We start from the raw sequence: 23,543 nt of genomic DNA on the forward strand, positions 1-23,543 counted from the left end.
CAATGCTCCCTATCACACACACAACCAACCTCTGCACAACGTCTTCGCCGGCGAAGGCGAGGTCCCCGATTTCTGACGTCTTCCGAACGAGGGCGCTACAATTCCTCGGAAGCGTGGGGACTATTCACTGTCCCTAACCCTTTCACAAATTTTTCGACGATTCGACCTCACATGAGGCGTCCTCAGACCGACGATCCCTTTGCTTCTTCGAGCCCTAGGGCTCGAACGCTTCCTGGCAGAGCCCCATTCCGAGGCACGCCAACAAGCTTGCGTTACGCTGTTAAAATCGTTAGTGTTAATCAGCTACACACAAACCGAAAAAAAAATAAACGTGCGATCAATGTTATGAATAAGAGCCCTGAATGAGTTCAAACTTAGTCGGGTAATCTCCTTCGAAAATTCACGTGAGCTTAGGCGTCTATTATACTATTTAAAAATGTGTCCCCTGCAAAACTGCTCACGAAACAACAACACCTACATATAAAAATAAAACTAACCTATGCCCTAATTCACTAGGATATCTGTTAGCACTTCAAGGCTTAGATAATACACAGAATTGTGCGTATTTTATATAAACCTTCGCTTTAAATTTATACGTAAAAATTCCGCTCCATTATCCTAGAACAAAGAATAGCACCATTAATCTAAAATCTTAGCAACAATACACCTTATCTACTTACTCGTTAACTCGTTTCCCAGCCGATACCATTAATCATGTCTCATAAAATAAAACGATTTAGACTTTGATCAGGATATCGCATTAGGAAAGCGTCCAAAACTGTCTGCTAACTGAGTTTGTTGATCCAAAGATTGTTTGATATTTTGAATGTTCTTTTAGTTAGTCGTAGTAAGAGAAACTACAGTTCTCATAATGAGAACCTTGGCTTAGTGGTACAGCCCTCGGAAGTCAGAACGCGATTGCCAGAGAGTTGGAGGTTCAAATCCTGTTGATTCTGAAATTTTTAAGTGCATTTTAAAACTGATAAAATTAAAAAAAGATATTTCCTCTAATGTATAAGCACATTAGTAAAAATTATAAAAAGATTTAAATTATTCATCTGTAAAGGCCAATGTCGTCGTGAGCCGAACACCCTCCCCTCTTTTTAAATAGATAAATATAATATGTTACAACAAAACACACATCGTCAACTATCCCAAAGCTATGCGTAAAGTTTGTGTAACGGGCGTTAAGGTAACTTATAAAATTTTTGTGAATAATCTCTTATCTTTAAACGAGCAATTCTTGTATATATATAATTGGAAACTCGGAATCGGTTCAACAATTTTCATTAAATTTAGTATACATGGGGTTTCGGGGGCGGTAACCGATTCGGTGCCGACGAAGTTGCACGGGTCAGCTAGTATACATAAATACTTATGAAATGCAGCTAAATCCATCCACAGATAAAAAAGTTCACCAATCCGTAGTCCACCACGCTGGCCCAGTGGCCAGCGTGGTGGACTACGGCCTTAACCTTTCTCACTGTCGGAGACTGGTACCCTGTCATCAACATCATTATTATTTCAACCCATTACCGTCCATGGCATACTACATAGCAAGGCATACTATAAATGAGAATGGTTTAAGGCCTTAGTCCACCACGCTGGTCCTGTGCGGATTGGCGGACTCCACACGCCTTTGAAAACATTATAAAGAACTCTCAGGCATGCAGGTTTCCTCGCGATGTTTTCCTTCACCGTTGAAGCAAGTGACATTCCAATTGCCTAAAACGCACATCACTTAGAAAAGTTAAGCTAAGTTGCTGGAATTCGAACTCGGCCCCGAAATGCCGTCGAAGTCCTACCCTCTGCGCTATCAGAGCTTCATAATAAGTTACAAATTCGTTAATGGGTTGATATGATGAAAGATAAATAGAGACACTGGAAATATTCATGAGGCTGGGAAAATACACAAACATTTTCTAGCAGTGGGAATCGAACCCACAGCCTTTGGACTCACAAAGCAGTGTCCAACCGCGCCAATCGGCTGTCAAATTATAATATTATGGCTAAACATAATATAGATATAAAGATCGGCGGTCTCTACAAAACAGTTCCTCCGACCTCTGCTAATACAATGTAGCTAAAAGCATTGACAAATCCAGCGCAATACATCAGGGGCGGAATAGACCGGAACACAGTAATTACGCGTCAAACAAAGGGACGTATGTAAATATACGCGATATTACGCGGATAGACAGACGTATGTGAAAATTATACGAGACCACTAGGCGGAGCTGCGATAGTTGCTGTTAAAGTATTCGACCCATGATTCAATCTCTACTAGTATATAGTTTGTTTGCATATGTTAAGTAATATATAAAATAAGTTCTTATTGCTAACGTAAACTAATATATTTTTTGTTGTTCAGGCTAACACACCTTTGTAAACATATACAAGGAGTAAATAAAAATACAATAACTAAAACATAACCTTATCACCTACGCAAAAATAAACGTAACACTTTTTTAACGCGTAACGCAACGTAACGCTAATATATTAATAACATATTTTAGATTAATTTAGGGCTAGCACGCTTATGTGGCAGTAAGCGGGTGGTTGGACGTTTTGTGGAGGACCGATGGATGTGAGTGGCAGGAATCCATTAATGCAATAGGCATTAGCAGCAGCAGTAGCGCCAACTCTGGCGCTGCTTATAAGAGTACTCTGCGTGCGTTGATTTTCATGTATTTCAAATGAAATGTAATGTAATGGGCATATTATGAAAACTAAGCGTAATTTGCTATACTCCGCCAAAAGCTAGCGAATCTGTATGGTGTAATTTATAATTTCTTCACACTTTATACTCCACACCAAACATATCTTCGGCAACGAACCCTGTACGCACGTTTCGCTCCGTCACCGGAGCATCCTCAAGAGATGTTGACTTTACAATAAATAAAATTTATGTTAATTGTAAAGTCAACATCTCAACTTTGCAAAATATATCATGGAATTCCACAAAGTAACGTCTGCTTCTATCCAATATTTAGAAATGTTAGGCAAAGATGAGGAGCGTCGTTGCAATACATAGGTGGCTAGAATACGTCTATCCGATGAGGCTCCGCCCTTAGTTGAAAGGTCCATAAAGTTTAATAATGCTTATTAAGCTTAATTTGCTATATTCCGCGAAAAGCAGGAGAATCTGTGTGGTGTAATTTATAATTTCTTCAATCCTTATACTCCACACCAAACAGATCTTCGGCAATATACCCTCAAGAGGGTACCCTCCTGCTTTTCGCGTAGTATAGCAAATTAAGCTTAATTTCGATAATATATCATGGATTTCCGCAAAGTAACGCCTGTTTCTATCCAATATTAATAACGCTTATTAATATCATAAATACGAAAGTGTGTTTGTTTGTTTGTTTGTTTGTCCTTTCTTCGCGCCCTTACTAAGCAACCAATCAACTTGATTTTTAGCATAGAGTTACTTGTGTGGAGAATCTTACTTTTTATCTTAGGAACACAAACGGTTAAAACGAGATTTGTAAAAAACCGTAATAAACGCGGCCAAAGAAAGCAGAAAATAATAATGAATGAATGAATAAGTACACTTTCATTGTACACCAAAGAAAAAAGTAGTTACAGAGATATAAACATAGAGCAAGAGAGTACAACTTGGTGGCCTTATCGCTACATAACGATTTCTTCCAGGCAACCAAAGGCGAAAAAGGAAAAAAAACATAGAAAAGAGCAAGGGTGGTGCCATAAATAAGATATACACATAACCAAATATATAAAGATAATATATAAGTATAACATTTATATATATCACATATAAATACAAATAAGATATAAACACACATTACATAACATTACCTATGAATTATTTATATATTTAGTATCGAAAACGTTGACAGCACCGTGAGACCACTCTAAGGGCTGGTCATTAAACAGGGATTTGAAGGGTCGAATGGACCGAAATAAAGTTAGTCTCGGCACTATTGAGGAGTATAGTGCACAGGTGATTAACAGCGCTTTAGGGTTGATAATCTTCACTCACGAGACACCGGGTAACGTTTTATTGCCTCACTCAAACCGAGTTTCTAATGGGTAACATCAAATTAGAGTAGATTCCGGATTAACTACTTTATTACATCATATCTGTAGTAATAGCACAATGCCTATATTAGTGGATTTAGTTTCTACGGTAAAATTACTATGATATTAATTGGATATATGAATAGCGTCATCATCATTTTTTTTTTTTTACACTTTTATTGTACACCGAAGAAAAAAAAGTAGCTACAAAGATATAAATACATATCAAGAGAGTACAATTTGGTGGCCTTATCGCTACATAGCGATTTCTTCCAGGCAACCAATGGCGTAAAAGGAAAAAACATAGAAAAGAGGTAGGTGGTGCAATAAATAAGATTTAAAAATTATACAAATATATAAATATAAATAAAATATATACATATATTTTTATTATTAATATATGAGATTATCTCTAAAATATAATTTTTATTAATATTATTAATATTAATATTTTTATTTTTTTTATTATTATTCAGCTTCATTTTTGTGCCTTTTGGTGTAGAGACTTTGGGACCGTGGGGTCCGGAGGCAAGAGCCCTTTTCAAAGAATTATCGAAAAGGGTTATCGAGTCTACCGGTGATCCTAGAGCGGGCAGTTACCTTGGCCAACGAATTAGTTTGGCCATCCAGAGGGGAAATGCTGCCAGCATCTTAGGAACTGTGCCTCGCTGCGGTGGTTTCGAGGACGTTTTAGATTTTATTTAGTTTTTAAATAGTTTATTTTAGGTTATAGTTATGTATTAATATATTAAATATATATTTTTATTAAAATAGTACTAGTAAATCTTTTAATTCGGAAAAAACTAAAAACTGACTACATATAACACGTTATATCGATAAGTACATGGCAGAACACCTTAAAATTAGAGGGTGGTTTAGTAACTAAATAAAATAAAATGTTAAAGTATCATAATTAGATTTTTTAGATTTATTAGTGTTTTTACCTACATTTGGAGGAATTATCAATTTTATAAATTTAAAATGCATATAAAAATTTTCGGAACCGACAGGATTTGAAACTGCGACTCTCTGGCAATCGCGGTCTGAGCGCATTCTCCAATTAAGCTACGGCTCTCCTACCGTCGATGCCGAAATTGGTATATGCCTTTTACGAGTACATCAGTCTTATAGCGCCTGTAGCGTCGTCACAAACATTTTACAGTTGTGGGAATCGAACCCACGGCCTTGGACTCAGAATTTAAAATAAACTGTACACTCAAAAGTAAAACAATAATAAATCTTTTCTTTACTTTTAACTCGACATTACAAGACAGGTATGAATAGACTAAGTATGAACGTTATGCAGAAGGCTGTTATACAGCTTCAGGATCCAGTAAAGCAGAATCGCCGGCGATATATCTCTGCTAATCTGTTTACGTCGCAGGCACTCATGCTGCTATCACACAACACCACCTTTGGTGTCATTAATCATCATTGAAGCGCTGAGCGTTCATCATGTTACCATATTGATGAGATTTAACCCACAAGTGCTGAATAAACCAATATGTTTTCAGCAGTGGCGTGCACAGGGTTTTTGACCAGGGTATGCATAAAGAAGGAAGATGCCATAAAATGGAACAATCCTGCGTGTTTATGAGATATACAAACAATTTAGGGTATGCAGAGCTTTTGTGAATATATGAAGTGCACGCCACTGGTTTTCAGATACACAACATTTTTTATCTATGTCACTCGAGAAAAAGTTAGTCCCGCGGTTTTTTTACAAATCCCGTTGGGCAAGTCTGTTATCCTAGTATAAAAAATACTATACCGTGCAATGTCGCATTTGTATTACTGGTTTACTGCCAATAACTTAAGTTTAAATGTTAAAAAAGCTAAGTGTGTGGAATTTATTTTACCAAACTTAAGGAAGATTGATAAAAATATAATGATTAACGGAGAATCGATAAAAATGGGGAATTCCGCAGTTTTTCTAGGAGTGACCCTGGATTCAAGCTTCAGTGGGGTGCCCATATAAAAACATTAGCGGGTAAACTAAGCTCGGCTGCCTAAGCAGTCAGAAAAATTGGACAGTTTACAGACGTTGAAACTTCTAGGCTTGTGTATTTTGCGTACTTTATCGTATTATGTCTTACGGGATCTTGCTATGGGGCAAAGCAGCTGATATAGATACTATATTTATATTATAAAAAAGTTATCTAAATTCCAAAAATTAAATCTAAATTAATCATTTTAAACAATAATCTTTATTAAAAAAAATTGGATATAATCCATCGACTTACTAGAAACGGTCATAAATAAGTAATATCGGCATATCGTCTTAGGAAAATACAGAAAACCTATGTGGGGCTGTGTATATGCTTTTATAACATGATACCGAAGGCAATATCAGATTTACCTTTACATAAGTTAAAACAATGTATAAAAACACATTTAATACGTCGACGTTACTATTGATGATTTTCTTAATGGCAAGGTTGCCTGGAAGCAAGTTGCTAAGCTTTCATCTCTCACTAGAGAGTGAAAGTCAAAGTCAAAGTCAAATATTTCTTTATTCAAATAAGCACATACAGATGGCACTTTTGATGCGTACATTACATATAAAATATGACATAGGAGTGAGTTGATGGCGATAAATAAATTCGTCAACTTAAAACTAAAGCTACGAGGGTTCCAAACGCGCCCTGGTCTATGAAGAAGCCAACAAAAAACTTGGCCGCTTGTTATTTTTTTTTGTTATCGCCATCTCACATTGTCATTTAAAAAACTATTAAAGAAACAACCTGGTTAGAGCAATAATTTACACCCAAGCATTTTTATCTTTGACGTAGTCCTTAAGACTATAATAGGAGAGAAAAATTGATGTTAAAATGTAAATAATTGATGTTGAAAAAAGGAACTGATGAGTTTGTTGCCGGCTTCTTCCGAGCCGCTAGGTTAGTCTGTTAATTCCAATTAGCACTTGGCAGTAATTCCTTTACCTCTAATTTTCAGAACATTTACCATAAAGTGAGTAACATTACGCGGGTGTCAAGTGAAACGTGCGCGGGGCGATTTCACTGTTTTTGGACACAATACACTGCATGCAATAATGGCTGATCGAGGGTTCTGTATGTTCTTAATTCTGTGTGATAATTATATTACTTTTTTGTTACCAATAGGTACAACAACATAAAATTAGGCAATCTATTTCTTTATCTTTTTATATTGCTTGAATATAGTACATACAACATGTTTACATAGGTGTTAATTAATTTTTATATTTTGTGTCACATATCCAAGATTGGCGTGCAAACATTTGTCGTTAATCATTTTCAACATCATATAACAGGTCACATTTAAATTTATTAAGGGTAAAAACTAACAAAAAAAAATATACCGCAATGAAAATCACAGATTAAATGAAAACTACGGAAACGAAAAATAGTTAAAAAATACAATGAATTAATGAATGTCTATAATTATTACAATTTTCCATTTAGATAGACATTGTTGTGATAATAAAGCCTATCCAAAATTATGCAAATAACACTGGATTGAAACGTGCACATCACACATGATCTTTTATAGATTAGGTAAGAAGATTAACTTTCCGGAAACGCAATCTATTGTAAATCTATATCGCAAAACCAATTTAGCGCATCAGTAGACAATTATTACTGGAAATGAGCACAAGAATCACTGAAAGGATCACTCGTTAAAAGAATCTGCGGCTAGTTGACCGTGAAATTGTTGTCTGTTTATGACGTTTTTTGTCCCACTAGAAGTTCTCTCTTGACTACAATCTCATCTGGTAACTGATCATGCAGTCTGTACGGGAGCTATGGTGATACGCTCGACCGTAACAATAGGAAGATCTTCCTCCGAGCGGGTGATCGTGCTCGGGGACCGAGGTCCGAACATTCATTTTTCGGAAGGACACTTGCCGATAACCACCTGAGGGGTTGCTACGGCGTCACCGGGGGAGTGGGGCGAGCGCGAAAGCTCGCCATGAGAAGAGCCCCAGGGCTCGACGACATCGGGGGGGAAGTGGGAGACGTCGACGTTAATCTGACTGTTGGTGGACTTTTGGACTAATCATTGTTTAGTCCGATCGCCCCCGTGACCGTGGTAAGGATCCACGTCCGGATGACGTCAGAAATCGGGGCCCTCGTCTTCGCCGGCGAAGACGCTGTGTATGATGCGTGTGTTTGTGTTGTTGGGACACGTTGTCGGTAGTTATTTTATCGTCAGGATCCGAACATTCATTTTTGGCAGTTGTATATATAGGCATTCTTTGTGAGCACTTCGCTAGCGCGATGCAGGATTTTTGTAGCGCCATCTAGTTATGTAATGTGGAGACCGCTACACAGTCTGAGTCTAAGTAAAGTGCAAGGCTTAACGAATATGGTTATCGCCATCATCTCACTACCGTGTAATGCTCATGTACGCATCAGAAGTGCCACCTATGGGGATACTTAAATAAAGATATTTTTGACTTTTTGACTTTTGACTTAGAATTGTCGAATAAAAATTCTTAGTATCATCCTATCATAGATCAAGGGGATCGGCGGTTTCAATCCTCGTGCCTCGGAGAGCACGTTAAGCTGTAATTGCTTGTTGAGAGAAAGATGTACCTAAACATCTTTTAGCTAGACATTAGATCAGATAAAATCAGCTGCAAGTAGGTATTTTAAGCGAACACAAAAAATATTTTATTAGTGTTTTACCTAAACTTGGAGGAATTATCAATTTTATAAATTTAAAATGCATATAAAAATTTTCGGTAGCAACGTGATTTGAACCTGCGACTCTCTCTCTCTGGCAATCGTGGCCAGCCAGAGAGACAGACCGACAGATTTTCAAATCTTGTCGGTTCCGTAATTCTTTTATATGCATTTTAAATTTATAAAATACAAAAATATGTATGAATCATCGGGTTTTGTATTCTATTGAGAAATGCTAGCTTGCCAAAGTAGAGTGCTTTTGGCGCCATTTTGTACCGGTATTGAGTATGTATAAAAACAAGCTTTACTTCCGAAAAACTTTTCACGATTCCGACTCGCGCATCCGTCCCGTACGGATGTCTGTCTCGCAACCGATTGCTCGAGGTGAAAGTGTCAGTGGAAATCAGTGTCCGTTTCTGCGTTGTGGTAGTGCAGTGTAGTTCTAGGGTCTAGGATTCCTGTAAGTACACGTGTTATTATTAGCGTAGTTTAACACCCTCGTCACCTAAAGGCGAGGCCCCATAGGGCCACACCCTTTTTTTAGGCACACACCTCCCTGCATGGCAGGGAGGTCAACCGCTACCCCGGGGGCCGCCATGGCCCTCGCCGACTCCGACCTTAATCTGGAGGCCCTCTTAAAGGACCTCCAGGAGAATAACGCGGGTTACCTAAACCGCTTTAGGACTGTTAGGCCTAGAGTGTTCACGGACAGCCCGCAATCCCCGGCTCCCGCAGAGCCGATAACCGAAGACCCGGTCGCTATCCCTGCGATAGCGATCGAAGAATCTACCTCCCCGGCATCATCCGAGACCGACGACGGCTTCACCGTCGTCGGTGCAAAAAAGCGGAAGCTTAAGGCTTCCAAATCCAAGGCGAACCCGCCAAAGAAAGTGGTAACGGACCGCCCAACTAAGACCCAGTCCCAAGCGCCCCGCGCAGCGCCTCGCGCAGCGTCCCAGGCTTCCCCTGCGGACGAAGACGAGCCCGAAGACTCCCCTATGGAGGAGCAACCCCAACCCAGGGATAGAATCCCACCTCTCTTCATCCGCGACAAGCTCGCATGGATGAAAATCATCCCGCTTCTTGAAGCGAACGGCATCGGCTTCACCGGTGCCCGATCCACCGCTATAGGCATTAGAGTACAGTGCCTATCCTCCGACGACCACCGTCGGCTAACTTCAATGCTCAGAGAGCATAATATAGGTTTTCATACCTACGCCCTAAGAGACGAACGCATTCTCCGCGTCGTCATTAAAGGATTACCGAAGGAGATTAGCTCCGAGGTAATAAAAGCCGACCTTTTGTCGCAAAATCTACCTGTCCTGGAGGTACATAGGATGTACAATACCAGGACGAAATATGTCTACGAGATGGTTCTCGTTTTATTAGAACTTTCCCCCGAAGGTAAAGAGATTTACAATCTCGAAAAAGTGTGCCACCTTTCAGGACTCACTATCGAGAAGCCCCATAACAGAGGCAAGGTCGGCCAGTGCCACCGATGCCAACTGTACGGCCATTCCGCAAGGAATTGTTTCGCCCGCCCTAGGTGCGTCAAGTGCCTGGGCGACCACGGCACCGCCGATTGCTCCCGACGGGACCCGACCGTCGACGAACCACCGAGCTGTGTACTCTGCTACACCCAAGGGCACCCCGCGAATTATCGCGGATGCCCAAAGGCGCCGCAGTTTACACGGCGCAGGGGTCCGCCGCCGGCTCGGAGACCCGCAGCACAGCCCGCCCAACGCTTCGTCCCAGCGCCGGTACCCGCTACCAGCGCATGGGCCAAGCCCCTTAACGGAGCGCCTAGCGCCTCCGCCCCCGCCCCCGCACCGGTGCCGGTAGCCCCTCAGGCCACCGCACCGGCAGCGGCCCACCCGGCCTCAGCGCCCTCGCCCATGCACCTATCTCCGGATATGGACCCCCTGGACTTCATCCAGTACCTCGTGTCTGCGGTTGACATGAACGAGGTAAAAGTATTCTTTGCAAAGGCAAAGGTCTCCCTCAACCAGGCTATGCGTGAGCACTCTAGCCTCCTAACAACCATCGGGACTATCCAAAAAGCAATCCGTTAATGGGTAGTACATATAAAGGTAGGGTAAAACCACACTCCCTGGCAGTCAGCTTCTTTAATGCAAACGGCATTATCGATCAAATGCATCAAATCCGTGAATTTATATGTGCACAACAAATCGATATCTTCCTAGTGCAAGAGACCTTCTTAAAACCTAGTAGAAGCGATCCCAAAGTTGGAAATTATAACTTAATTAGAAATGATCGGACCACCAACCGGTTGGGTGGTACCGCGATCTATTACAGAAGGGCTCTTCACTGCACTCCTCTCGATCCTCCACAGCTTACCAACATGGAAGCCTCCGTATGTCAGGTGGGTATGACCGGCCATCCGTCGATCATACTAGCATCCGTTTATCTCTCACCGAACAAAACCTTTTTAGAGAGTGACTTACTCGCTCTCCTCTCCTTAGGTGACTCTGTCATTTTGGCTGGCGACTTCAACGCTAAGCACACCGACTGGTCCCGCTCCACTAACGCGCACGGACGACAACTTAACATACTTGTCAGACGACCCGACCTCAACTTTATCGTAGTTGCCCCAGACTCGCCGACTCGCTTCCCGATGTCGGATAGTTCGATCGACCGACCGGACATACTCGACATAGCGCTCCTCAAGAATATCACCCTTCAGGTGAACTCTGTGGAAGTGCTATCCGAGCTATATTCGGATCACAGACCTGTCAAACTACAGCTAGGCCCCGTAGGCCCCGCGATCCTCCCGACCCGTAAAGTCATCGACTTCAAGAAGCTCTCCGGGCTACTCGAAGCGAAGGACTCTGTGCACCTCTCTAAAATTCCTGACGTCGTAGAGACATTAGAGCAAGCCCAGGCAGCCTCACTGCACCTGACCAACCACGTTTGTGACGCTACGAGCGAATGCTCCCGCGAGATGCCGTGCGGATTTTACCGCATGGTACTCACGGAGGACGCGCGAGAGCTAATCACAAACAAGAATAGGGCCCATAGGGAGCATGACAAATATCCGACACGACAGAATCGGTTAGAACTCTGGAGAGCCCAGAGGAAGGTAGTGTCTATCATTACCGCACTCCGACACGGACAATGGGACAGGTTCTTGGGGGAGCTCTCGCCATCGCGTAGTGCGTTCTACAAACTGGCGAAGGCTCTCAAAATGACCCGCGCTCCCGCCCTCCCACCGTTAGCACGCCCCGACCTTCCGCCCGCCTTTGAAGATATCGATAAGGCTGAATGCATGGCTGACTGCCTCGAATCCCAATGCTCTCCGAGCACCGTATCCATTGATAGGCCCCACGTCTTGCGAGTCGAAAGCGAACTCGCAACAATCCTCTCGACCCCTCCCGATGGTGAACCTCTCGCCCCGACGACCTGCGATGAAGTTCATACTATTATCAAGGGTTTCCACTCTAAGAATAAAACCCTAAAGTTACTCCCAGGACAAATTATCAACCTACTTGTGGTAATTTTTAATGTATTCTTGGCAAACTGCTACTTCCCCAACCAGTGGAAGGAAGCAACAGTCATAGGTATCCACAAGTCGGGCAAACCCCGCGACCTTCCCTCCAGTTATCGCCCTATAAGCCTCCTCAACACCTTAGCAAAGGTGTATGAGAGGGTAATATTACACAGACTGAAGGCAGTCGTAGAGGAGAAAAACCTCCTTAACGACGAGCAATTCGGCTTTCGAGCCAAGCACTCTTGCGTCCACCAAGCGCACCGCCTCACGGAGCACATACTGGCAGGATTCAATCGATACAGACACATGAGCCCCACTGGGGCCGTGTTCTTAGACATTGCCAAGGCCTTCGACAGGGTCTGGCACGCCGGCTTGTTGTACAAGCTGCACCATCTGGGCGTGCCAGCTAGTCTCGTTCGTTTGCTGCGAGCGTATCTCACCGATCGCACATTTCGCTATCGTCTAGACGGTACGCTCTCTTCCCCTAGACCCATACGAGCGGGAGTCCCTCAGGGCTCCGCGCTCTCCCCACTTCTATACGCGCTCTTCACGAGCGACATTCCCCGCGACCTACCGGCGACGGTCAAACTGGCCCAATTCGCCGACGATACCGCTCTCTTTGCGACCGATCCCAAAAAGAGCAACATTGCAAGTCGACTCCAAAAGGCGCTCCACCTGCTGGGCAAGTGGTTCCGCCTCTGGAGGATCGAGGTTAACCCCGAGAAGAGCGCAGCGGTGCTCTTCACGGGCAAACCGAGAGGCCGCTTCACGGTAAACCCCGCAGAGGTCACCCTCTACGGGCGTCCCATACCCTGGCAAGACAAGGCCAAATACCTGGGAGTAACGTTCGATCATAGAATGAGCTTCACCGCACACATTCGCAAGGCCCGCAACAAGGCTGCGTATGTGATGGGTCGTCTCTATCCGATGATTTGCCGCAAAAGCAAATTATCCCTCCGTCACAAGGTAACCTTGTATAAAACGTGCATACGTCCCATTATGACATACGCCAGCGTCGTATTCGCCCATCGCCCTCACAGCTCCTACAGGAGCTTTCAAGTCCTGCAGAACAAATTTATGCGTATGACCACGGACAGTCCGTGGTACATGCGCAACGTAGATCTCCACCGAGACCTCGATCTTCCCACCATAGCCCAGTACATGAAAACATTATCAAAGACCTACTTTGAAAATGCAGTCCGACACCCCAACCCCCTAGTGGTCGAGGCGTCCACTTATACCCCCGTCCCCGACGTCGAACCAAAGCGGCGACGTCCGAAGCATGTCCTTGACGACCCTGACGACAAAATAACTACCGACAACGTGTCCCAACAACACACACACACGCAACATTCACAGCGTCTTCGCCGGCGAAGACGAGGGCCCCGATTTCTGACGTCATCCGGACGTGGATCCTTACCACGGTCACGGGGGCGTTCGGACTAAACAATGATTAGTCCAAAAGTCCACCAACAGTCAGATTAACGTCGAACCGAGCCGAGGTCCGAGTCCTCGCAGGAGGCACCCTCGGGTCGACGTCTCCCATACTCCCCCCGATGTCGTCGAGCCCTGGGGCTCTTCTCATGGCGAGCTTTCGCGCTCGCCCCACTCCCCCGGTGACGCCGTAGCAACCCCTTAGGAGGTTATCGGCAAGTGTCCTTCCGAAAAAAGCAAAAAAAAAAAAAAAGCGAAAAACTTTGTCATTCCAATTTACTTAAAACTCCATTAGTAGAACGTGATAATAAATCAATTTAAACTTGCTGTTTGCTTAGTTTTAATTTGATCAGAGCATTTTCGTAATAAATCCATCTCGAATTAAAAGAACGAATTGAAACACAAACATGCTCGCGAATACTCGTGCATTCTGTGCGCAAATGAATTAATTTCACTCGGAAAGTAGAGAGATGAATAATTGCGCTTTGTAGAGTTTATTAAGTTGTTCTAAAAGTTAACTTTAAGCTTAGACAAATGACATCAATTAATAAACATAAAACTAAACATTTCGTCTGGCGGGAGGATTCTGCCGTGGCTAGTTACCACCCTATCGACAAAGACGTGCCGCTATCTTAGGCTGCATCATCACTTACCAGCAGGTGAGATTCCAGTCAGTCTTGTCACAACAAGAATACGAATAAAAATATATATCTAAATACAAAGTGTAACCGAATTAAAAGTGTTTATAATTAGGCCTACTTGAAATAAATGAATTTTGAATTTTGTATGAAGTGCACGCCATTGTTTGACTAGTACCATAATTTGTAGTAAGCAGTAATTTTCGTATTTACGACATTAGTAGCTAAGTACGTGTATGGTAGGTACACCAATGTCCTGAAGCTAATTCCCAATATTAACGTCAATGTGCGTTGTAACCAGACAAGTAGAAATTGAACGGATTGACGGAGCCTGCACGTAATTGTGCGCCTCGCGGCGTATGACTGCAGCTTAATTACTATTGTGACCTAAATTACTGGACTAAACAGCCTTTGTGTAGCTCACGTATGTCTATTGATTCAAATCCGGCGATAGGGCGAATAACCACCCGATTCCTTTCCACCAACCCGTTCCACCAGTTGCAAGAGAAGGAATCGTCATCCCTCGTCATTCCACTGAGTCCTGACGCCTTAGTCGCCTTAGTCCTCCTTAGTCGTTCACTATTGACTTAGTCGTGGGTGACGATGATACATTTTCTTTGGCTACAGCAGCCACCGCGATGCGCCTCCACTTGTTACGGTCTTCAGCGTTTCGGGAACATTGCACTATGGAGGTTTGTGTTGCAGCTTTTATTGTGTCTGTCCAACGCGTGGGTGATCGACCGCGTGACCGTTTTGCCTCCCACTTTCCCCTGGACAACGAGTACGTTCCATGGAGTGTTTATTCTTAGTTATATGTCCAAAGAACTTGAGGATTCGTATCTGCACAGTCGACGATAACCTCTCTTTGACTTTTAGTTCCTCCAGGATCGACACGTTAGTCCGGAAAGCCGGCCAAAGGATCCGCAACAGTCACCGCCAGCATCGCATTTCTAGTGCATCGATTCTGCGACGGTGTTTCAAGCGTACTGTCCATGTTGATGTTGATGACGCTATAAGTACTTCATTTCCCTTTAGATCCCCAGCATCCACCCATTACCGGCCCACTAAAGGGCATAGGTCTTCTCCTGTAATGAGAAGGGGTTAAGGCCGTAGTTCACCAAGCTTGCCCAGCAGATTGGTGGAGTCAACATACCTTTGAGTATAATATTCATGTTTCGTAATGCCACCAACGTGTTCCACCAGTGGCACTAGAAGGAATTGTATTTCTCGTCATACCACTGGATCCTGAAGATGCTATAAGTACCCAATGTTTCTTTAGATCAATATCATCATCATCAATCCATTACCAGCCCACTACAGGGCACGGGTCTCCTCCAACAATGAGAAGGGGTTAAGGTCCGCCACCACGCTGGCCAAGTGCGGATTGGCGAACTTCACACGCCTTGAGAACATTATGGAGAACTCATGCGTGCAGGTTTCCTCACAATGTTTTCCTTTATACTTAGTTTAAAGCAAGCGGTTTAAGTAAATTAAAAACGCACATAACTCCGAACAGTCAGTCGTGCATGCCGTAACTCGAACTTGGTCTCCAAGAGAGGAAAGCTGAAGCCTTACGCAAAAAGGCAGGAAAGTTAGGGAGAGTTAAAAAAACTTTGCACAACTTATTTATTTAAAATAATATTAATTCAATAAAAAGTTCTTACCTGCCATATATACCTGACATTCCCTTGGAAATGCAATAAACGTCGTTTCTCCGAGCCCAGCCCACTTCAGCCCCACATTCCGCTTCGTGATTTTTTACGGCTTCTTCTTGGTAGAATATGCCTTTCAGACCGTTGGTGGAGTGACTATAATAAATAAACTTCAATACATCGCCATCTAGCCCCAAAGTAAGCGTAGCGTTTGTTATGGGTATTAAGATAACTGATGAATATTTTAATTAATAATTTACATAAATACTTAAAATATACGGATACACTGAAAAACAATAATGTTCATCACACAAACACTTTCCAGTCTTGGGAATCGAACCCACGGCCTTGGACTCAGAAAGCAGGGTCGCTGCCCACTGTGCCAATCGGCCGTCAAATAAACAGACAGACTAAACATTTCAAAAGTGCTTATAAAGTAGGTATACCTAATGAATTATGATTTGCAAGTTGCACCGTTCAAGCAAGGTAATTTAGGACCTACCAATGCATAAGTTTAAAGAATGTGTTAAAACACATTTATTACAGCGAGGTTATTATACAATTGATGAGTTTCTTAATGACAAGGTTGCTTGGAAGCATCCGCCTCCGCTTTCATCTCTCACAAGATAGAAAAATGAATGTTAAAATGTAAAATGTAAATTTTTGATGTCGGAAAAGAGCAACTGCTGAGTTTCTTGCCGGCTTCTTCTCGGTAGAATCTGCCTTCCGAACCGGAGGTAGAGTCACTACACACGGACAGACTTGACGTTTCAAAAGTGCTTGTATTAGGCCTACTTGAAATAAATGAATTTTGAATTTTAAAGCAAGAGATATTTAATTGTATACGTTAAAAACGCGAGGTTGACTCATACGCAGACGCAGTCGCGTGGGACTAGTTTTAAATAACTATACTTTTTGGCACCATGTTGTCGAAACTGAGGTTATTTGTGTAATTACTTAATCAAAGTAGCCGAGTCCCTTATAGCTGCAATCAATAGAGGTCAATTAAACCAGCGACTGTCTGCGTTCATATGACCGGCGGGCATAATCAAGTTCTACTGCCTACAGATGACAATACATATCCTACGCCCGATTTCCGTTACAATGTCCATTACAATGCTCAATTATTATGATTGGATATCGTCTTTAGGTATATATGCAAGTATAAAAACAGAGGCAGTCAAGAGAACTGCGGGCAGAAGTTAGCACACAAGAGAATAATGTATTTAGACATAAATACCTACTTTGATTTTGTCATTTATTTTCCTACTTAAATAGAAACATCTATAGTAATTTTTTGTTAAGATTTCATTTAAATAAATAAGATCTTTGACTCTCACACAGTACAAAAGAAAGTTGTCATGATTGATGTAATGTATCATACGTAGATCTCGTATCATGTCCAGGTTTTTTTTCGTAGCGAAAAGTCAGCTGCAAACATTGTTCAAATACAAATTCTAAAATCAAAGGCAGTGACATGACTGATTTTTTTTTTTTCAATTTATACTCGCGCGAAGAACCGGTGGAAGCGGTGATGGGACTTCGACTTCACTTTCGGGGGGCGAGTCAAAATCACAGCAAAAAGGTGTGTGAAGTCTACCAATACCCACTGGGCTAGCGTGGTGGATTACGGCCCTAACCCGATCACTGTGGTAGGAGACCCGTGCCCTATAGTGCAGGGTCGGTAATGGGTGGATGATCATGATGATGAAAAATCGTATTTATTGTCACAAATTTTGTGCCATAAAATTGTTAAAGTATAAAAAAAAAAGTGTGAAAAGGGAGCTGGCTCAGTATAGCCTCAGGTGAATTTAGACTAAAGCTTAAGTGGCTCCCTATTCGTCGTCGCCGGGATCTGCATGTTCTGTCGCTTCTGTACTGTGTGTTATTTAACCCTAAAACTCCCTCTTACCTAAAGGAGAAATTTAGTTTTCTTGGAGTGCAGTCAGATATACGTTCTTGTCGTACGCTGACTTTGAGCATGCCGTTTCATAAAACTAAGTTTTATAAGCATTCATTCATTGTTCAAGCTACTGAACTGTGGAATGCACTCCCAATAAGTAGACGACAGTCAAGGTCACTAGACATATTCAAAAATGCTGTTAAAGCCCATTCATTATCTTGAGCATTAAAGACGACAGTGATTAACTCTTACTCATATTTAAGTATGTTTTAGTATATATTAGTTTATTATTTTTTATATTTATTATTATTAGTATTTTATGTGTGTAATCTTGATAAGAATTAGTGTGTAATTGTTCGTAAGTTCGTAATAATACACCCCCACCAATCGGTTTCCCTTGGTTTTCCTAATCCTAAGGTTGCCTGGAAGAGATCGCTACTAAGCGATAAGGCCGCCCTTTGTATCCTACTTTTTAAGTTTATTTTTGTTGTGTCCATTGTTCTTTTTTACTATTTGTGGTGTACAAATATAGTGTATACATAAATAAATAAATATAGCTGCATACTAAAACGCGCAGCACTGGTTTTCAGCCAGCCCCATTATCTTTGTCGTCACTGAATCCTCGCGACTAAACAATAACAAAATAATCATAAAATAGGACAATAACATAGAATATAATATATAAACTAACAAAGGATTGCAAAAGTACTAGTACCCTATTGATATAACATAATAAGAAACTAGCTGACCCGTGCAACTTCGTCTGCACCAAATCGGTTATTACCGAAAAAAACGAATAAAAACATTTTCAAAAAATTATCGCCCCCGAAACCCCCTGTATACTAAATTTCATGAAATTCGTTGGAGCTGACTCCGACATTCCGATTATATATATACAAGAATTGCTCGTTTTGAAGATATAAGATAACGCAATAATTATATCACCGTAATATATCAAAACGTATAATATTTCAAATGAAAATGTTCATGGAACAAAAGATAATTCAAAACTTCACTCTACCTCCGGGCCTCAGCTATGAAATCGAGAAACGGTTTAGCCCGATAAGTCGGTGTTTCAGCCAGAAATGTTGCCGCTAGATATCTTTGTTCTGTCTCTCTGGATATAACTACCTAACTACGTGTTGTCGTTATTAACTCGATACGAAATTCGAACTCACTTTCCTTTACGAACCAACTTATAAACACGATATAGGTCTGGTGAAATTGCCAGGGATGTAGTTAGTGTTGGGACGATCGGGCAATCAATTATAACACTTGTGAATATATTTAAGTAATTGCCTTTTAATTTATGCTACTCTCGCATAAATTGCATCACTTAATCAACAGTGCAATAATGCCAGCCAATCAGAAAGCATTGCAATCATCGTTTTGTCACTAATATTTGAACCTACGGAGGCATCGTTGTTCTGTTTGAGCTATTCTACAAAAGATTAACTCTTATTTATTAAGAACTACCGACCTATTAAGCAAGCAAGCTATAAAAATTACTGTCATATATTTAAATAATTTTATGCCACTATATTATTGAAAATATACTAACGAGATAATATGAGATCTATAGGAGTATTTCGAAGCTACGCCTTGAGTGAAGTTTCACCACTCCAAAACCTTCAAAAATGACAATCGGTCTTAAAAGCTAACTCGCTCACTGCCGCTTCAATTTCGCAGCTCGTTGATCTATATCAGAAATTCTGATTCTTGTATTCTTCTAATTGCTGATTTGATCACCTCGAGATACTCCGAGTATAGTCTTACAGTATTTTTTTAAAGTGGGTAAATAATTAAACTTTTGATAAATATAAATTCATATTTGCCAGATATTTTATTATACTTATTGATTAGGATTTTTACAAATGCGCTAATAATTATTATTTTATTAATAAATAGTTTTCAAGAAACATTTAAAATTATATTTGATTAACAACCAATGTTCATGGCGTTGAGTTGGTGGGTATTTTGATATAAATACGACTGCAATATCAATACACTTCATAACTACCGACAATGTGTCCCAACAGCACACAAACACACAGCGTCTTCACCGGCGAAGACGAGGGCCCCGGTTTCTGACGTCATCCGAACGTGGATCCTTACCATGGTCACGGGGGCGTTCGGACTAAACAATGATTAGTCTAAAAGTCCACCAACACTCAGATTAACGTGAAACCGAGCCGAGATCCGAGCCCTCGCAGGAGGTACCCTCGGGTCGACGTCTCCCACTCTCTCCCCGATGTCGTCGAGCCTTGGGGCTCTTCTCATGGTGAGCTTTCGTGCTCGCCCCACTCCCCCGGTGACGCCGTAGCAACCACTCAGGTGGTTATCGGCAAGTGTCCATCCGAAAATCGAAAAAAAAAACACTTTAGTCCTACATAGACTCGAACGATGCAAAGATACCTCCCGGTGTTTTAGTAGCCATCAATAGTTTTCTTTCGTGAACTCGTAGTAGCTTTATTCACTAACCAGCTGCAGGCGAGGCATGCATTATGTATAACTTTTTATAAGACGCTCCAGAAAATGCAATTTGAAACAAAGTATCAAGTTTAATGTGATTTCAGATTAAAAATGGCGAGAAAACACTGACTCGGAAGTGTATAAAATGATTTACTTCCCTCTACTGCTTTAATATACTTACTTACTTCGCTTTTGTTTTTTGAGAAATGTTTCACAAATTTACGATACCGTTGTACACAGGTCTGCTCTAGTTTTTTACGTAAGTTAGTTCCTAGGTACCGAGGTATTAAAATTGTTCTATTCAAAATTAATTTATTCAAGAAGGCCAATTTTATTAGCCTTTTTTAAACTTCAAGTATGTCTGTTTTAAGTAATCTGCAAGGCAGATTCTACCGAGAATATTCCGGCAAAAAACACTGATGGATTGTGAGGCTTCGGTGGTATAAGCTTGGCCTACTCGGAGAAACGATGTATATTGTATGTATATTAATTTAAATCTAATATTACTAATCAATCTGTTATAATAGCTTAATTCATATTTATATTATTATTTTTGAATAATCTTAGTTAAATAATTATTTAAGTATTTATATTATTTTTTTAAATTGTGACCGGAGATAACAACGATAATGCTGTATACACCTATAATTTATTATTGTAATGGCACTAGACAGAATTTGTAATTCTAACACATCTCTTTTTTTATGAATATATTTACAATTAATTTCTGGTGTCAAGTAAATCAAATAAATATTGCATTAGTAGTATTTGATTCCAAGGGGCTTTTAATTGAATCAAAATAAATTGATGTTTTGCTTAGTTTTTGACTCTACGTAACTACATGATAAAAATAAACCATTTAGTTCTTTTTTTTAAGAAATAATTGACGGATCAGGCAGATGGCCTACCTGATGGTAAGTGTAAAACCATCACTTATAAACAGAGCAACACTTCACAGGACAGGCAAGTAGCACGTCCTTCAACATGCCGCCCTGTGTCCATCAATTTAAAGCGTTTAGCCTCACGTGCCTGTAATTACAGCGGCAATCACGTCAATTTAAAGCGTTTAGCTTCATGTGCCTATAATTGCAGCGGCAATCACGCCCTTCAGACCGGAACACAGCATTGCAACAATGCTGCTTAGCGGCAGAAATAAGCATGGCGATAGTACCTCCCAGGACGATCTGTCTCAGAAATAATAATAATAATAAATATACTGCAACAAAACACATCGCCATCTAGCCCCCAAGTAACCGTAGCTTGTCTTCACTAAGATGACTGATGAATATTTTAATGAATAACATACATAAATACTTATAATATACAGATAAACACCTAGACACTGAAAACATTCATGTTCATCACACAAACATTTTCCAGTTGTAGGAATCGAACCTTGGACTCAGAAAGCAGGGTTGCGGCCATCTACCGCAATACTACCAAAAGTTTTCACTAATATCTTTTGCTTTCTAACATAATACTTCACTCTACTAAAATACTCATAGATTTATCGATATTGGTAAAAGCAACCATAAATCTTGGAGTTTCAAATGTTATTTTTAGAACGCAAAACTTTGGCAGCATCTAAAGCAGAACAGAGCTGTGTTTATTATTACTCAAGTTTTAAGTAATTGCGATACTGGCAACACAAAACCATAACATTGTAGATGACTGTTAGCTTACCCAAGTAAACGGGAGCAATAAAAATCCACAAAGAACAACAGAAGCTCTAATTAAAGTATAATCCCGTTCTTTATAATTGCATCCATTAGCTAATAAGTCTTACAACAATTTCAGTCCCGAGGGAGATATTTTATTACGTCCTAAATTAAAATCCGCTAGAGGTAATCCGTCAACAAACGTCTACAAACAAGATGGTGGAAAAGGATGAACAAAATGGCGGCCGCAGGTGCAATTTTAAATGCGGAATTTTTAAAAACGGTTTACGTTTTCTTTAGTCCTTTTTATGGAATACGAAGAAGGATTCTGTGCTGGTAAATATGTAAACAAGTTGTATGTTTATTTATTGTACCTAGCGGAATTTTAAAGCAGAAGTCTCATTTTCTGTGATAGAATAAAGGTAGAAACATAAGTTTACATTGCAACTATCCGGGTTAAACTTGACACGTTATGTTGAGTAAAAACATTATCATCGTCACATCAACCATACACTGCTGGAATCAATACAAAGTACCTGTACTTCGTATTGATTACCAAATTGAATAATCATGACCATCTAAACTCCATTATGAGTATTTAGATTACCTAACTTGCTAAGAACTACTGATAATTACTGCTGTTGTTTTTTTCCTTTTACGCCTTTGGTTGCTTGGAAGGAATCGCTATGTAGCGATTACTTTTCTTTGGTGTACAATAAAAGTGTATTCATTCATCCATTCAATCATTCATTCATTCAAACTGCTACTACCACTACTAGCCAGCAAAGCATATTGAAAAAAAAGACATCTACTTCTTTCTTTCCTTATGGCCCTTTGTACAGTAGGTTGGACCACGGTAATGCTGCCAGTGTCAGCGTTGTGGAAAATACAAAAATCTTTTAGTCAAATTTTTGTTTGTTACCATATTATATCTTCGTTCTCGACCGTAACAATAGGAAGATCTTCCTCCGAGTGGTTTTTTTTTTTGCTTTTTCGGAAGGACACTTGCCGATAACCACCTGAGGGGTTGCTACGGCGTCACCGAGGGAGTGGGGCGAGCGCGAAAGCTCGCCATGAGAAGAGCCCCAGGGCTTGACGACATCGGGGGGGATCCTCCGAGTGGGTGGTCGTGCTCGGGTATATATAGGCATTCTTCGTGAACACTTTGCTAGCGCGATGCAGGATTTTTGTGGCGCCATCTAGTTCTGTAAGGTGGAGACCGATACAATAATAAAATTAAAAAATGTTTTTTTCTTGTAGACCTTATCCTATGGACTTATGAAGAGTTCATACTGTTAGGTGATGAAAAAAGGATAAAAATGTGTCTTCTCCCACAGCTTTATCAACTCCCAGAGCACTGGCGCCCAAGTGAAAATAATATCCAAATAATATATGTGTATTAATAAACGGGGATAAACTTCTCCTATTCCATGTACCAGTGATATAGCAGGTGGACACATTAATTATATCCCCTGTCAGGGGATATAATCGGGGGATATAATTTTTATCTCCTGCCCGTGCTAACCCTGCTGTAACGGTAAAAAAAAGTATTTTAATTTATATCAAT

The sequence above is a fragment of the Pararge aegeria genome, chromosome 22 (genome assembly GCF_905163445.1).
Source record: "Pararge aegeria chromosome 22, ilParAegt1.1, whole genome shotgun sequence".
Classification (NCBI taxonomy): Eukaryota; Metazoa; Arthropoda; class Insecta; order Lepidoptera; family Nymphalidae; genus Pararge; species Pararge aegeria.